Source organism: Vulpes vulpes, chromosome X (genome assembly GCF_048418805.1).
Source record: "Vulpes vulpes isolate BD-2025 chromosome X, VulVul3, whole genome shotgun sequence".
NCBI classification, from domain to species: Eukaryota; Metazoa; Chordata; class Mammalia; order Carnivora; family Canidae; genus Vulpes; species Vulpes vulpes.
This window is the reverse complement of record NC_132796.1, coordinates 79709363-79727483: the sequence shown is the minus strand read 5'-3', so window position 1 is coordinate 79727483 and position 18121 is coordinate 79709363. Positions and strand designations below refer to the sequence as shown.

The 18121-nt window shown below is 39.0% G+C and overlaps 1 protein-coding gene across 3 annotated transcripts in view; it reads left to right on the top strand.

Annotated features, from left to right (window-relative positions):
- The window catches only part of ACSL4 (acyl-CoA synthetase long chain family member 4), a 77234-nt gene that overhangs the window by 11723 nt on the left and 47390 nt on the right, over nt 1-18121 (top strand). For all 3 annotated transcript variants that reach the window (XM_026014830.2, XM_026014826.2, XM_026014831.2), the window contains exon 2: nt 15929-15979. The gene's annotated coding sequence lies outside the window, so the exon portion shown is untranslated. The remainder of the gene's footprint in view (nt 1-15928; nt 15980-18121) is intronic.

Genomic DNA, 18121 nt, shown 5'->3' with positions numbered 1-18121 from the left:
ATCCACAGTCTCCAGTGGAAATCTGCAAAACTGAGTCAAAACTCTTATCTTTTTCAAAGGTAGGATTGTTACATAACATGTGTTACTTTATTGATCTTAAGGAGATGGAAGCAACTCATTTTTATTGAATGGGTAATTAATCAAAGACTTATCCTTTATTTTGTTGCTTTTGTTTTTCTATTGAAGTATAGCTGACATTATATTAGTTTCAAGTGTACAACATAGTGATTCAACATTTATATACATTGCAAAATGATCACCACAATGTCTAGTCACCATCTGTCACCATGCATAGGCAACTCTTTCTGAAGCAGGTAATTTTGGTTGAAAGAACTGTTTTTCAACCTAGAGTTAATTTCTCTAACTTTGTACCCCTCCAAGCTAATGTAACACTGCAGTAACTTTCTGTGTCCCTTCTCTTCTATATGTTACAACATTTTGTCATGAGATCATGAGAAAAAGTTTTTGCATTGCATAGAGCAATTCAAAATTTGCTTAGGATGCAAAATTGCTTCTTAGATTTGTTGCCTCTGATGCTGACCTCCACCTCTGGTGTGAAAAAAAAAAAGCGGTGATGTTTCAAAGTAGCACAGTTACATATTTGGCTTGCATAAAATTGTTCTGTGGGATGGTCATCTAAACTGTGGGAATTTGTGTTGAGTTTGGTACTTGGCCAAGTCTGGGGCTGTGTCCTGCTATTGCTAGACCTTTAAAATCATTTTTTTTCTCTTGCCTTTGCCGGTGCTGCCCAATTGCTGCTGAAAGATTAGGGTGTTGCCTGGGCTTGGTACCAGGCACTGACCCTCAGTGCCCCTCTCTTCTACTTGCTGGCACAGCAGTCCTGGGAACCCTAGGATGGAGATGTTGGAAATGTTTTGATAATACCTTTTCTAATTCTTTAAAAATCTGGCCGGTAAGCTACTGCCCCATAACCATCAGTCCTGAAGATGTATAGTAAGTAAACAGAGAACTTTGGTTTTAAAACCTACCACTGGATTCGCCTTGGTTTTGCTTTTGCGGAAGAGTAAGCAGCAGATTATCCCATATACCTCTAAAATCAAAGCGCCTTCTTAACCTTTTACTGCTCCTCACCTTGGTTGCAGATGCTTCAAGGAGGATTGAATTGTAACCTACTTTAAAGGTGATATATTTTAGATTGAACGTTGACAGAAATAATTGCAAAGGGGCATCTTCTAGGCAAATTACATTGCGGACGCTGCAGAAGTTTAGTGCTTCGGGGATACATGGGCAATATCTGCTAGTAGTAAATAGCACAGTGTTGACATTGTAGCAAGTTTCTTGGCTGACCTTTGTATGGTGCATACTCCTCCTCCCTTAAACAGCAGTGGTTCATGGCTATGGGAAGAAGACTCCAGCTCTGCTTGGAAGTTTCTAGTGCTCTGGTGCTTTTCTTTGAATCAATTTTTTGAAATTCTTTTTGTGGGTCTCATCCTGTGCAAAACTGTCTTATGTTGAGGCATTTTAAATACTTAAGTAACAAAACCTCCAATTAATAAAAGCTCTGTTGGAGAGACACCTGGGTGGCTCAGGGGTTGAGCGTCTGCCTTTGGCTCAGGGTGTGATCCCAGGATCGGGGATCAAGTCCTGCATCCGGCTCCCTGCGCGAGGAGCCTGCTTCTCCTTCTGCCTCCCCCTCTCTCTATGTGTCTCTCATGAATAGATACATCTTAAAAAACCCACCTCTGTTGGATATGTTCCGCAATGGAACTAGCATATTCCAAATTTTATGCTTGCCATGGTAGTGGTGTAACCCAAAGGCAATGCTATTTGTAATACCTGGCTAGTGGTCTGCAGGTGAAATTCATTGTGATATTTTCGCTCTGGGTTTGTCTTCCAGCTCTGCACTAGTACTTTATTGTTTTTTAGAGACTCACTTTCATTCTTTGGCTTTGGAGACTTTGCCTAAGTATTTGAAGGAAGTTTTTAAAAAGTACATTTTAGACAAGCCAACTAAGACCTAAGCAGTAACAGGTATATAAATGGGTAATCTCAGAGGGTAGCTGTTGTTTGTAGCTTTTAAAAAAGTACATACTTGTCTGGTTGGGCTGTTATTATAGGGTTGAGGGCTGCCTCATGGGTGACCCTCCTTTCCTATTCTACCTATATGTCTATTCTTTGTGTTAGTCCACTTAAATATTATTTACTGAATAGTAAGCTCCACAAAGACAGGGCATAGTATGTGCTCACTGAATATTTTTTGAACAAATGCATGCACACACACCTGTAATGGCCCAGGATTTTGGAGGCTAGGTTTTAAAATATATGACAAAGGAAATGAGTTGTTACGGGCTGTACTTATTTTTAATTCCTTTCTTCAAATAGAAATGTTAGTATGGTGGTGAGTCTTCAGCAATGATGATATATTTTTTTTTAAAGATTTTATTTATTCATGAGAATACACCGAGAGGAGAGAGAAGCAGAGACGCAGGCAGAGGGAGAGGCAGGCTCCATGCAGGGAGCCCGATGTGGGACTCGATCCCGGGTCTCCAGGATCACGCCCTGGGCTGAAGGCGGCGCTAAACCGCTGAGCCACCAGGGCTACCCCAGCAATGGTGATATAAAACCAAAAAGAAGAGAGACTTAACCATTTGTTTCCTGCTTCTATGCCCAATAGGGTGACATCACTTTTACATTTAGGGGAGGCCATATTATATGACAGTCTTTACACCTTTCTGTTGTCATGCTACAGGGCACAGGAACTTCCTGTCAAAGTTGTTTTATTTCAGCATGTTCTCATTTATATGTAGGGCTCTTTTTAACCAAATAGATTTCTTGTTCTAGAGTTTTCAGATGTGATCTTAATATGGCTTATTTTGCAAAATAAATGCTTCATTTTGTAATAATTTTAGATTTGCAGCAAATTTGTAAAGATAGCTCTTACATCCTGTACATCTTTTCCCAGCTCCCCTTTAATGTTAACATTTTATGTAACAGTATAGTACTAAAACTATAGTTTAAACCATAAAATTTATTTTGATTTCTCAAGGTTTTCTACCAGTCTTTTTTTTCTGTTCCAGAATGCAAAATTGTTATACATGTTTCTTTCTTTTTTTTACTTACTTACTTATTTATTTGACACAGAGACAGAGCGAGCAAGCAAGAGAGCAAGCACAAGCAGGGGGAGTGGCAGGCAGAGGGAGAGGGAGAAGCAGGCTCCCCGCCCAGCAAAGAGCCCGACTTGGGGATTGATCCCAGGACCGTGAGATCATGACTTGAGCCAAAGGCAGATGCTTAATCAACTGAAACACCCAGGTGCCCCTATACGTGTTTATTTCAGAAAAGACAAAAAGATAAAAAAACACAAAGTATGGATAATCCCCTAAACAGAGCCAGCTACTGATATTTTTAATACATATCCTTCCACATTTTTTTTTCTGTAGAGAATAGAAGTCCATTCCCCCTCCAAAAAAACCTTTGGATTTCCCTAAAAGACAGGTCACAAAATGTGTTTTATATACTATTTTATAATTTGCTTTTTTTATACACTTAATAGAGCATTTTTTACATGTACATCTTCCGTTGTCTGATATTTTTAATATAGATTAATCTGTTCCCTTAAGACATTTTGTTTCCATTCCTGAACTTAGTTAATTCTTCATAACTTAAGCCAAACTATGCATGTGTTCTCAAACTGCCCCCCCCCATAAACCTGAGAAGAATTCTTCTCAGTAACAGTGGCTCATTAAGCCTGTGATTCCAAATACCTGTATATTAGGTTGGACCATTTGAAATTGCTGTTTTCTGGCATGTAACAGGATTTTGACTATTGGCAATTTTGTATAGGTCATCCTAATAGTTTGAAAAAGCCTTCTAGATTATTATGATCCCTTTCCTCACCATTCTCATTCCGTTGAGAATCCCTGGCCTCTCACTGTACTGCATATCTTGGCATTTAGAATGGTTAGCTAACACAAACATTTTGTCAGGCAAAAATGTTGACAAACTCCCCTTCCAGGTGTTGCTGATAAACAGGATCCTTAAGACCTATGCCCGTGTTGATAACATATGCCGAAAACTTGCACTCCAGTGAATTGCATCTGCCCATCTGTATAAGGAAAATAGACTTCTGAACTTTTAACTCAAGCTATATGTAAGATCACCTGATGGCTTGGTCTCCTAGTTCCATATCTGTATTGGATAGCCAGGGACACTGGTGCCACCCAGTGGTACCTTATAGAGGAGCAGCTAATGATGCTTTGCCACTCTTCAACATATCAAATTCTTTCATTTTTTCCCCTCTTTTATGAATTTCTATGTTCATGGTCTCTCCTTTTCTTCCCTCCACCTATGCCAGGGCACTTACGGGTTTCATTTACCCCAGCTGATAATACTCAGGGAGCTACACTAGCCATGTAATTTGCTGTGATAATCCTTATTTAAATAAAGGCTTTGGAATACGAGACATGAAATAATAAGTAACACACCAAACAGTTATTTGCTCTGTTTATGAAGTCGTGGTTCCTATCCAAAAAGGGCATCGAGTTTGTATTCTGTCAGAATATGGCACTTGTCATGTTTAATTTCAAGTTTCTCCACTGTGTGAGAGGGAAACATGTTTATATAGCTCAGATGGGAGGAGGCATACACGTCTACCTAAGAGTGAAAGATTTAACTTGGAAATCACTCTTTGGCTTCCTTTCTGCTTAGTATGACTGGTTAATTCACTCCAAACCTGTTGGGTAACCACCTACAGTGTCTCTGTACTGTGCTAGGTTCTGGGGAGTAGAGCAGGAACCCAGATAGACATGGCCTCTGCCTTTAAGGAGCCCACTGGCCCAGCAAGGGAGCAGGAACCTGAACAAGTTTAAGTGCTGTGCTACATGGGTGCTCACAGAGCAAAAAGTGGAGGCACCTGCTCTAATGTGGGGGAGGTCAAGGAAGGCTCTTTAGAAGTGTCATTTTAACTTTAAGACCTAAAGGAAGCCAGGGAAAGGGAGAAGAGAATGTTCTTGGCAGAAGGAATAGCATGTGCTAGACCCAGAAGTGAGAGATTAAGCTTGGTGCTTTTGAGAAACTAAAAGAAGTTTATAATGGCTAGAGCCAGGAGATCAGCTCCACTGAAGCTTCACAAAAGTCCTCACAACAGGAGTTATTACTCCATTTTAGAATTGTGGCAAATGAGGTAAAGAGGGTAAATAACTTGCCTTAGGTCACCCAATGCTAGTAAGGGGCATAGCCAAGAGCTGGACCCAGGCCATCTGGCTCCAGCATTTTGGCTCCTAACTACTACGGTCAACTGCCTCTCAGCAGGGCACTGTGTTATATTGGAGCTTCATTGTCTGTTTCTTTAGCCTTATCTGGTTAATCTGTGGTCTTTCCTTCAGATTGGCCAAGTTAAACAGTTTTTCTTAGTAAACTGAATGTTAGGCTGTCCTAGGCACATATTCCAAGAGCTAAAGCTAATAAATATGTAAAAAAAACTCCTTAAGCTTACAGCATCTGGGGTAGCCCAGAAACTCTGCAGTTTCCTTTGGTCTTTTGTCATTGATTGGAAATCAAATGCTTCATTTGATCTGCAACTCTAAGGTTGCTAACCCATATTTTCCAGAAAAATCATAGATGGGAAGTTATAGTTGTATATTTTTTTTTGTTAAAAAATGAGTAATATGTATTCCCTGCAAAACTGGAGTTTTTCCCTGATTGCTAAAGTTAATTTGGCAATTATCTGTTTCTCTGACTTTTTTTTTTTTATGATAGTCACAGAGAGAGAGGGGGGCGGGCAGAGACATAGGCAGAGGGAGAAGCAGGCTCCATGCACCGGGAGCCCGATGTGGGATTCGATCCCGGGTCTCCAGGATCGCGCCCTGGGCCAAAGGCAGGCGCCAAACCGCTGCGCCACCCAGGGATCCCTTCTCTGACTTTTAAATTAGTTAAAAGGTAAACACAACTTTTTAAAAAATATTTATTTATTTAGAGAGGGTGCGTGCATGCAAGTGGAGGGGGTAAGAGGAGGCAGAGAGAGAGGGGGAGAGAGAATCTCAAGCAGACTCTTCACTAAGTATGGAGCCTCACTTGGGGCTCAGTCTCATGACCTGAGCTGAAATCAAGAATTGGTTGCTTAACAACTGAGGCACTCCAGGCACCCTGGGTAAACACAACTTTTCATTTTTTTAAATTTTTTTAAAAAGATTTTTATTCATTTGTTCATGAGAGACAGAGAGAGAGAGACAGGCAGGCAGGCAGGCAGAGATATAGGCAGAGGGAGAAGCGGGCTCCATGCAGGGAGCCCGATGTGGGACTCGATCCCAGGACTCCAGGGTCACGCCCTGAGCCAAAGGTAGACGCTCAACTCCTGAGCCATTGAGGCATCCAGTAAATATAACTTTTTAAACAGAATAAAAGTCTTTGAAAGTTTTATAAATTGAGAGCCTGTAAATGGAGATCTTTTCTTACAGTGGATCTGATTTATCCTTTTATGTACTTAAAATGTATAAATGTGTTTTGTAAGATGAGGAATTGACCTCAACTTGAATTTATCAGTTAAGGCTTTTTAAAGTTTATTTATTTTAGAGAGAGTGTGTGTGTGAGTGGGGGTAGGGATAGAGGGAGAAAATCTTTAAGCAGACTCACTGTTAGGTGCGGAGCCCAACACTGGGCTGCATCTCACAACTGGTGAGATCATGACCTGAGCCAAAACCAAGAGTCTGATGTTTAATCTACTGAGCCACCCAGACACCCCTCAATTATGGTTTTAATCTAGATTTTAGAAGTTGGATTATGAAGACTCAGTTGTACGTAAACTAAAATTGTCATATTTTGCATTGTTGAAACACTTGGAATAAAGAATTGTGTGTGTGTGTATGTGTATGTATGTTTAATGACACAAAGCTGGTACTTTCATTTACTTGCCCATTTGTATATGACCGTGGATTCAGTCAAGAGTTAATGTTTCTCACCAGGGTGAAGGTTGGATTTGCTAATGTAGCCATACGTTCGTGCCTTGTTCTCTTGTGGGACTAGACTTAGGGTTATTACTGGAGTCCTCACTAGGGATGTTTTGCCAAAAAAGGGTTGGAGACTTTGACAATAATTACACCAGGCCAAAAGGTAAACCAGGGGACAGACTTTGTCTAACTGCAAGTGTAATCACTGTCATTTTAACCAGTTCATACAGGAATCAAATTTGTGAGCTTAGCTTCTGAAGCACTGGCTCAACCCAGTTGAATTAACCAGCACCCACAGATGGATTTCCCTTCACTTTGGAGTTAAAAAATTGATTTTCAAGTGGGTGTATTATTGTATGTTGCAGTGGAATCGCATGAAATCAGCTGTATTCTTTCAGTAATTTTTAGTACTGTGAACTCTGTGCTGCTGGGCCCTTTCAGGGTTATTACAGGACACGCTCATAGCTGTCTGGAATTTACAGGAAGTAGATTACTTAATGATACTTTACTGTTACCCGAAGCATTTTGAAATGAAAACTTGGAGGGAAAGAAATGAATCAGCCTTTCCTGCCCACTCCTTTCTGAAGTTAGTACACATTTGTAATGTGATATCACAGTTGATTGGAATGTCTGAAGCAAGACACTCTTAGTCTTAGGTAAGATGATATGCTCTGAAGTTCAGAGTCATTGGTCCCAAAGTTGAGGTTGTAAGCAAGTGGATATTGATGGAGAATTTACTTCTGAAATGCACTCCCTTTAAAATCCTTCTTACCACCTGGGTGGAAGGCAGAGAGATGATACCCATTAGGTGGCTTTTGCTTGTGATACTCTTTCTGAAGGAAGGCCTTGATTCCCACCCCCCGCCCCGGGTTGCTGATTCTGGTCAGATGAAAACCTTTTTCCTTGTGGAACAGAAGTGTTGATGAGTATGACCGATGAGGTGCCTATTAAATCTTAGGCAGATATCATCTGGCATTTGAGTTCCTGTTTGTTGTAATCGGGTGAGTGGAACTCCAGGCTTTAAATAAATTATTTGTATTTTAATCTGTGTAGAACCCCTCATGATTGTCCAGCTTTTTGATATCGTCTATTCAATTTCCAATAGTAGTCAATTTTTCTTAGTCACATTTTGGCAGAGGGGACAGCAAAGACAATTGTTAGTTTTAGGAAACCTTTAACATTGAAGTTATAGCAAGAAAAAAACTGTTTTATTTTGTTTGGAGATTATATTGCATTAGCAAAAGAAGTTTCTTTTACTTTGAGTCTAATTTAGAAATAGAAGTGTCTGATCTTTACATAGTGCAAGCAAAGTCAACTTTTGGATTCTTTTACAGTGTCACTTTGTCACTTTAGTGTTGAAAGCCTTAGGGGTGATGTTCATTGTCACTTATCAACACACACAAACACACACTAGAATGAACTGAAAGCCTAGTGCTGTATTTTCTACTTAATTATTAATTGATGGTCACTGCATCAGCTTAGGAAGCATAAGAAAAATAGAAGGATAAAATTAAAAATTACCAGTAATTCTACAACCTAAGGGCTACCCATTTCAGCTTATAGCCTGCATATATTTGAAGAAGTTGATATTCTTTAAGTTACCTCTTCAGACAATTAAGCTGTGCATATCTTGAACATTTTCTTGCATCCTCGAATATTCTTTGACATTGCTGCATTTGATGACGGTGTAGCATTTGATCATACGGATGCATCATTATTTTACCAGTCTCCATTTGGGCATTTGAAATTAGTTCTATGTCTTCTGTTCTCTTTGTAACAGTGATGACTCTTATCTCTATTTGTGTGTGTGTGTGTGCACGCTGATTTGTTTCTTAGGATATTCTAGAAGTAGAAAATGGAATTACTGGGTTGGGAGGTATGACATAAGAACTCTTGATGCATATTGCCAAATTGCTTTCTAGGAGGCTTGGACCAATTTACACTTCTGTCAATAGTATATAAAGTGCCTTTTTGTATATATTTGGCAACACTAATTTCTTGATTCTTAATTGGCACTACTTTTGATGGAACTTCCACGCATTGCCATTGTAGTAAATAAGACATTCCTGGTAAATGAAAGCGGGAATGTAATATTAACAGTAGCACTGCAGGGAACTGGTGGGCCTGGATACTTCAAGAACCATCAAAGCAGTCTTAGCTCTAGGAGTCTGTGCTTCTCAAAATATATTTTTCCTTTCTCGAGCAGTTTATTAATCTCAGCTTTAGGGGTAAGCACTAGTTTGTTTTTTCTCCTAAAATTATTGCTCCATGAGAGCTTAATGTTTATGACTCGGGCCTTTCTGTGCATTTATTAAGACTCATGCTTTTATTGTTTTTAAAAACAAAATTAACTTTTGGCAAAGAATACCTGAATTTTGGAAAGTTTTGGTAGTTACACAGGGTACTTTCTGGTCAGGATTACTCAAAGTAACAAGCACTTGTTCGATTTTTGTTCAGGTCTTTAGTATTATAATAAAAGCCCTGTAATTTCAGAATCATCCACATATTAATGTGTTTTTTGAGTAAATTTGGAAAGAAGACAATTCGGTAAGTCCAGTATTTGATATGGTGTAAACTATTTGGCCAAAATGTTTAAAACTCAGTGTCCTATGGGCACCTGTGTGGCTCAGTGTTAGTGTCTGCCTTTGGCTCAGGTTGTGATATACCAGGGTCCTAGGATTGAGTCCCATGTCAGGCTCACTGCAGGAAGCCTGCTTCTCCCTCTGCTTATGTCTATACCTCTCTCTGTGTCTCTCATGAATAAATAAATAAAATCTTAAAAAAAATCAGTGCCCTAAGATTGTTGGTCCCAAATCAAGAATTACCAATGTGGCAGCAATATTCATCTGTTAAAACTTTCTTCCACACAGTGATTGTTTCATAATAGCAAAGCTATACCTTAAGCAGACCTTACAAGTGGGATATATTGATGTTTGTGACTTGAGAACTTTAAAAGAAAATGTGGGGACGCCTGGGTGGCTCAGCGGTTGAGCATCTGCCTTTGGCTCAGGGCATGATCCCGGAGTCCTAGGATCGAGTCCCACATCGGGCTCCCTGCATGGATCCTGCTTCTCCCTCTGCCTGTGCCTTTGCCTCTTTCTGTGTCTGTCATGAATAAATAAATAAAATCTTTTAAAAAAAAAGAAAATGTGTTTTTTCCCTCTTGATGCTGTTTTTAATTTAATCCTGGGTAACAGAAAAAACAGCAGTAGTGTACTTTTTTGCTGTTTTCTAATATTCTTTTTTTTTAAGTTTTTTTTTTTTTAAAAGTAATCTCTACACCCAGCATGGAGTTGCTCTTTTGACTGAGCCAGCCAGGTGTCCCTGTTTTCTGATATGCTCATAATTACTCATCTTAAGAGTAAAACTAATCAATACAGATTAGGAAGAAATTATTTTTTTTTATTGGAGTTCAATTTGCCAACATTTAGCATAACACCCAGTGCCCATCCCGCCAAATGCCCATCACCCAGTCACCCCAACCCCCCACCCACCTCCCTTTCCACTACCGCTTGTTTGTTTCCCAGAGTTAGGTGTCTCTCATGTTTTGTCACCCTCACTGATATTTTCACTCATTTTCTCTCCTTTCCCTTTATTCCCTTCCATTAATTTTTATATTCCCCAAATGAGACCATATAATGTTTGTCCTTCTCCGATTGACTTATTTCACTCAGCGTAATACCCTCCAGTTCCATCCACGTCGAAGCATATGGTGGGTATTTGTCATTTCTAATGGCTGAGTAATATTCCACTGTATACATAGACCACAGCTTCTTTATCCATTCATCTTTCAGTGGACACCAAGGCTCCTTCCACAGTTTGGCTATCGTGGACATTGCTGCTATAAACATTGGGGTACAGGTGTTCCGGCACTTCACTGCATCTGAATCTTTGGGGTAAATCCCCAGCAGTGCAATTGCTGGGTCTTAGGGCAGATCTATTTTTAACTCTTTGAGGAACCTCCACACAGTTTTCCAGAGTGGCTGTACCAGTTCACATTCCCACCAACAGTGCAAGAGGGTTCCCCTTTCTCTACAACCTCTTTAGCATTTGTTGTTTCTTGTCTTGTTAATGTTAACCATTCTCACTGGTGTGAGGTGGTATTTCATTGTGGTTTTTATTTGTATTTCCTTGATGGCCAGTGATGTGGAGCATTTTCTCATGTGCTTGTTGGCCATGTCTATGTCTTAGGAAGAAATTCTTAATTCTACCGTATAGGGAAGCACATAAGATGCTTTCCTAATGTTCTAGAAAGTAGAACCTATTATAGCTCCTGTGGTCATTCGGAGAGGAGAGGGAGAAGAGTTTCCTTTTAGAAACGAGTTAACTACGCCCATTTTAAACTCTATTTTTTGGCTCTGAAAGTGTACGACTTTATAAGTAAAGAGTGGAATTTATATACATCTAGTTTATTTTCCCATCCCAAGTGAAACCTAGTACTCACATCGTAGGTTAGGTGCTTGTTATTTTTACATACACTGTTTGCATATATGTGTGTGTGTGTGTGTATAACTATACTAATGGTAATATTAAATGTGTATGTGTATAAAGATATTAATTACAGGGGGAGAGTTTATATAACAAAATGGGTGGTAAGATAATTCTAGAGTTAGGATTATTTTTGTTGGCACTGAAACTAGACTATGTCTTCGAGCTTTGGTAAAGACAATGGGTGTAGCATAATGGTGTATGTAATTTGGGCCAGAACACCTTATGTATTTAGCATAAGCAGGCTCTTACATTACATTTAGTTATCATGTCTCCTTAGTCTCTTTTTGTAACTTCAATTTTTTATTTAAATTCCAGTTAACATCAGAGTTGTATTAGTTTCAGGTGTACAATTTAGTGATTCAAAATTCCATACATCACCCAATGCTCATCATTACAAGTGCCCTCCTGAATCCCCATCACCTATTTCCCCCAACCCCCCACTCCCCTCTCTCTGGTAACCATCAGTGTGTTCTCTAGAGTTAAGAGTGTTGACTTGTTTGTCTCTCCCCTTACCCCCACCTTTGCTTGCTTGTTTTGTTTCTTCATTTCCACATGAGTGTTATCCTACCATGTAACAATAGCTAGCATTAATATTTGGTGCATATCTTGCTAATTTTTCTATGAATATGTACCCACTCAAATATATGTATATATAATAGAGTCATCCCTACTGTTTTGTACCTGTGTTTCTTGATTTCAACATTTTTTGACCTTTGGACTATATTATATAGTGTGGCAGTTTTCATCTACTAGTCAATATGTGACATACGTACATTTATCGGAAGCAAGACCTGTAAAAAGATCATTGCTTAGGAGATTGTTTTATGAGGGACTCACCAGAACTGACTTTGAGATTTGCACACTAAGTGCTCAGGACTTTAATATTTCCCACTCTTTTTGAAACATTCTCTTTTAAACATACGAAGCTTGGTCCTTGAGACATTAATTACAGGAGGAAGATTGATCATGCTTTAAACCTTTCTACCAGATGCTATCACAAGTTCAGTATTGACTTTACTTCCGGAAGAATGTTTTCAAAATACTGGTGGCTAACCAGTTAGCAGACTAACTTATTTGCAAGAGGGCAAAACTTCATTGTTTTGAAGTAGGTCTCAGAACATGAGGGTTGTCTGAAGTTGAACAGCCCTGCCTCATATTTTTGGTTGCCTTGTCCTTAATCACCATCCTGCTAGCTGCCTGGACACTGGTTTGCTCCCTGGTGTTCGGTGAGTGAGGCTTTCTCAGGGCTGGCTAATTCCCTAATGGAAAGATTATAAACTCTAAATGCTGTATTCTTTTTTTTTTCCATGCCACCAGTTGATCATTAAGTAGAAACAAACTATGTCATATGCTTCAGTCTATTAAAAATTTGCCTTGTGAAGGATTTCCAACTTCCTTGCTTTAACAGAAACTTGCATATACGCATGAAAGGGTGAAAAATGTGTCCCAAATTTGCGGTTCTCATTTCAGCATTTGTGTTTCCCTGATGGCCAGTGATGCGGAGCATTTTCTCATGTGCTTGTTGGCCATGTCTATGTCTTAGATCATCCGTAGTCGTAGCCATTTGTAAATCTGAAGCTTCATGGTGATAATCTGCTTAGTTCTTTAATATGAAATTATTTCTTTGATTTATTGTAATAGAATGACCTTAAGAGGGCCTATTTTATAGGGGGGAGGCTAGGGGAGAAGTTAAATTAAGGTTCAGTTATTCTGTTGTATAGGAAAAAAATTAGGCTAGGAAATGTGATTTAGTTCTTTTATCTGGTGGGCTGTGCTTTTTGTTGTTTTTGGTTTTTCAAACAATTAAAGTGAGAGGTGCTGAAAAAGAATCATGTCTGTCTCTTGTATTTAAGAACCTGTGAGAGTTGTTTTGTCTTAACTGATTGATGGAGGGCTGTGAGAGTGGAAATGAGTAGAAGGTTGAAGCTGGGTCTCTCATCCAGCTGAGAGAATTCTCTTGACACTTTGGATTCTCCTCCCCAGTTTCTCCCTCTGTAGTACCAACAACCCAAGTGTAAACTATCCTTCACAAATATCTACTGATGAAATTATTTTCCAAATTAAGCAAACTAGTGGATAGTTTTATGTTTCTCCCTGCCACCCACAGGTCTTCAAATGACTTTGTTGAAAGTTGGTCTTTGTTGCTTATCAGTTACTTGAAATAAACTGTGGGGAAAACTGTGTGTGTGTGTGTGTGTGTGTGTGTGTGTGTGTGTGTGTGTGTGTATGTATGTATGTGTAGGTAGGTAGGTAGATAGATAGATAGATAGATATAAATATATAAATATGAAGTCTTTTTTCCCCAGCATTCGCTTTTTGAGCTCTTTGGACTTTATTGGAACATGTATATGCAGAGATTTACTTTGCCTATGTTAATATCAAATGTTAGCTCTTTGGGAGAAAAAGAAGAAAATGTTAAGTAGCATGCCTTCTGTTTCTAAGAACTCTTAACCGCCTGTGTTCATGCATGTACTGACACTGCCCCCGGCACCCCAGTCTCCAAAAGTAGATTGTGGATATTCATTTGAAGTGGAAAAGTAGTTCAATTTAAAAAAACAACACAAAAGGCACACTCTGTTAATTATCAGTCTGGGTAAAAATCATTATTTCCTTCATCATTCTGATAGTAGCAAAATAGAATGAACTTAGTTAATACCAGGTAGTTAGGGTAGTCATTAATCATATGGATGATTGTAACTTCCACTGGGGTGTCTAGATTTAAAAAAAAAAGCAGTTTGAAGGGTTTTTCTCCTAGTTATTTGCAAGTAGTACCTGACTATTGCTGCATGGAAATAAGACTTCATTTCTTCTTCAAAATCATAGTCGTGCCCAGACATCCCTGCAGTGTTGAAATGTAAGTAAGCAATGTCAAGTTATGGAAGGACCTTATTTTACCATTCTGAGCATTCAAATGCTAAGTCGTTTTCTCCTGCAGTGTACAAAATAGGTTAATCCTCAGCTGTAAACTGACCCTAAGCCTTCATAGCATATGTTATCTTGAAGAACATCACAAAACTGATCTGTGTATTCATTGAGGGAAGATGAAAATATCTCTAGGTTTTTGCCTAGAGAAGTGCTGTATTTTAATTTGGAAAGAATCTTGCAGTGTTTAAAGGACATTATTCATTTTGGGTTTTGATGGGACAGTCACTAGGCGCCTGCAGGCACTTGGGGTGAGGATGTCTGGGTAGATTGACTGGTTTCCTCTGGTTAGACTTTGTCCCTGAACTTGGCTCCTGTCCTGGTGGGTTTGGGGGGTGAAGAGGTACAGATAAAACTAGTAAGAGCATGACTCCCTGCTTCTTGCCATTTTCTTTTTATTTTTACTTTAAAAAATTTTTATTGAGAAATAATTGACATATAACATTGTGCAAGGTGTACAACAGATTGATTTGATACATTTATATATTGTTATGATTACCACCATAGCTTTAGCTAATGCCTCTATTGCATCACGTAATTATCATTTCTTTTTTTGTGGTAAGAACATTTAAGATCTAGTTTCTTAGCAGTTTTGAAGTATATGACACAGTATTTCGACTGTGATCACCGTGCTGTGTATTTGATCTCCAGAACTTCCTCATTTTCTAGTTGCAGTCTGTACCCTTTAACAACATCTCCCTGGTTCCTCCTTCTAGCTCCTGTTAACCACCATTCAACTCTGGTCCTATGAGTTTTAGCTTTTTTACATTCCCCATATGAGTGACATCCTGCAACATTTGTCTTTCTCTGCCTGGCTCATCTGACAAAGCATAGCGTCCTCAAGGTACATCCATGTTGTTGCAAATGGCAGGCTTTCCTCCTTTCTCATGCTGAATATATTCCACTATATGTATATACCACATGTTCTTTATCCATTCATCCATCAGTAGACACTTAGGTTGTTTCCATATCTTGGCTATTGTGAATACTGCAGCAAACATGGGAGTGTGGATATCTTTTTGATAACCTGTTTTCATTTCCTTTGACTATGTTTCCAGAAGTGGGATTGCTGGATCATATGATAGTTGTATTTTTAATTTTTTACACAACCCCCATACTGTTTTCCATAGTGGCTACACTGATTTACATTCCCACCAACACTGTGCAAAGCTTTCCTTTTCTCCACATTCTCGCCAACGCTTATCTCTGGTCTTTTTGATGACAGCCATCCTGACAGGTGTGAGGCGATATCTCATTGTGGTTTTGATTTGCATTTCCCTGATGATGAGTGATGTTGCGCACCTTTCCATGTGCCTGTTGGCCATCTCGATAGCTTCTTCAGAGAAATTCAGCTCCTCTGCCCATTTTTCCAATCTTGCCATTTTCGCACAGTTTTGACTGCTGTTTCTTAGGCTGAGTTACTTTTCTGTGATCCCAATAGCATTACTTCTAGCCATCCAGTTATCTCTAGTCACATCTTTGTTTTCCTGTAATACCTGGCTCATTATGAGCTAAGGTGCATAGGTGTAATGTGAAACAGCATTTGAGTTTTTTTTAAAGGGGTTATTTTTTCATGTCCATATACCCATAAATGTTGTCTTTTATTGCAGATTGAAATCACAAAAGATATACGTGCTCTTCTTAAGAGGAAAAGGGAATCTGTAAGTATTCTTTGAAAGTTCTAAATTTGTAATTTTATCAGCTCTCGGAGGAAATGAAGTTTTAACCATACTAACAGTCACCCTGATTCTGTTTGTAGTAGGAAAACCCTGCCAATCTCCATGTTTGTATTAAAAAGGGAATATCCAGATAAGTAAAATGGGAAAACTTTTTACTCTGCACAACCTATAAAATTTAAACCATCACCACTAATTTAATAAAAGGGGGAGTGATCATTGAAATCTAAGTAAAATCTTTTTCCTTGAGCAGTGACCAAAATCAGAATCCCAGTGTTCGCATCTTGGGCCTTCAAAATGACTTCGTAAAGTGTTTCCCAAACATTGATTTTTTAGACCAATGGTGGTCAGTCAGGAGGTTTTAGTGGTCCAGGGTGAAGTGAGGACAGCAGGCCATGAGTTTTTAAGGCTAAATTCTTCCCATTTAAATGATTAGTTGTTATTATAAGATTTATCCATCTAATTTGGGGGCCTTAAATACCTTCTGTATCTTATGAGATGATGGTGATAGCAAATGGTAGGGTTTTCGTTTTTTTAAAATGTCTATACCCCTTTACCCCACCCCCACCCCCAAAGGCCGCTGTGTCCATCCCTTCACTATCCTTCTTTGCTTTTAAAACTTTTACTGGCCTGTGTTCTCTTAAAATAAGAATCTACTTTTCTCATTTTGCAGATGAGGAAATAGACAAGAGGTTATGTGTTCTAGGACCAAAACCCTGCATACAATGCTGTCTCTCTAGTATTTCTGGTCTTCTGAGAGTCACCTTAATTATAATAGGTTATAAACTTGAAACAGAAGATCTAATTCTTTTGAGCTAATAACTATTTTTGAATTCCAAGCATAAAGAAATTTGAGACTTAATGTTCTTATGTAGCTCAGGGCTAAATTCTCCTGATTAGCCTGTGTTAGAAAAATCTTAAACCAGAAATTTTCATCAGCAGGCCCAAATTAGCCATCCTGAATTCAGCTGCTTAGCACACTATCCCGTGATTGATAACTGAGGTAAGGGTTCTATCAGTGAGGTTAGTATTTCCTTTGGGAAATAGGCGGGGTGCCATCCTGAGGGCAGTAGTATTCAGACTTCTACAGTTGATTTATTGATCCACAGAGTCTGTTTCCTCCCTGCTTCCCACTTGGCATCCCTTCTCTCTCTCTCTCTCTCTCTCTCTCTCTCTCTCTCTCTCTCTCACACACACACACACACACACACACACACACACCCTACAAATATAAACATTTATAGCAGTTGGCCTACAACCCATCTAGATATGTAAGAGAAAAAAAAACCAAGGCAAAGAATCCGAGTTGCCAAATGCATTGGCAGAAACATATGGCCAGTTGTGTTCAAAAGTTTACAGATACTTTGGAGTGCCTTTGACACTTCAGAGGGTCCTCCTAGATTGGCATCTAGGTATTTCTGCTTTGAAGTAGAAAGCAGAAATACCTAATTCAAACTTCAAAGCAGAAATACCTAATTTCTTTATTACCCTCCTTCCCTGCCTCCCTCACCTTAGTGAAGCCTACGTGGGCCAGGGAAACGAATGAACGTGAAGAGAACAGAATGGAAAGTAATCCTCATCCCTAGTATGGGGACATGAACTCTAGGAGTGCTTTTCCACGGCTTCTTGTATTTAGTGTCATGTGGCTTCCTCCTTTAGTGAAGAACTCTTTAATTTCTAAAAAGTCAGGCATGCCTATAATGAAATGCTAAGTAAGAATTGAAAAAATAACTTTTTGAGTCTTCTGCAGTCTTCTGAATGTGTGTACCCTTCTCTTTACTAGTGCTAATATTTGAGAGTTGACTGTATGGCTACAGGATGTCAATCTTTGACAGATTTATCAGTCTTTGAGTTCTTATATTAGTCTCACTTATAAAGGTATATTTAATACTGAAGAGCAGAGTGGTTTTTTTTTTTAAACGAACAAAAAAAACCCCATAACTCAGTTTCACATGGTGGCCATATGGGTGAATTGTAGTGACTTATTTGGCCATTTTGTAAGAAATGACATAAGACTACATTGTTGCATAATTTGTAACAATATAAAGTACTGGGAAACAACATTAGCAAAGAACTAACCTGTTGGACTGGCTCCTCCTCTAGCAAATGTGGAGGGTAGGTCATGTG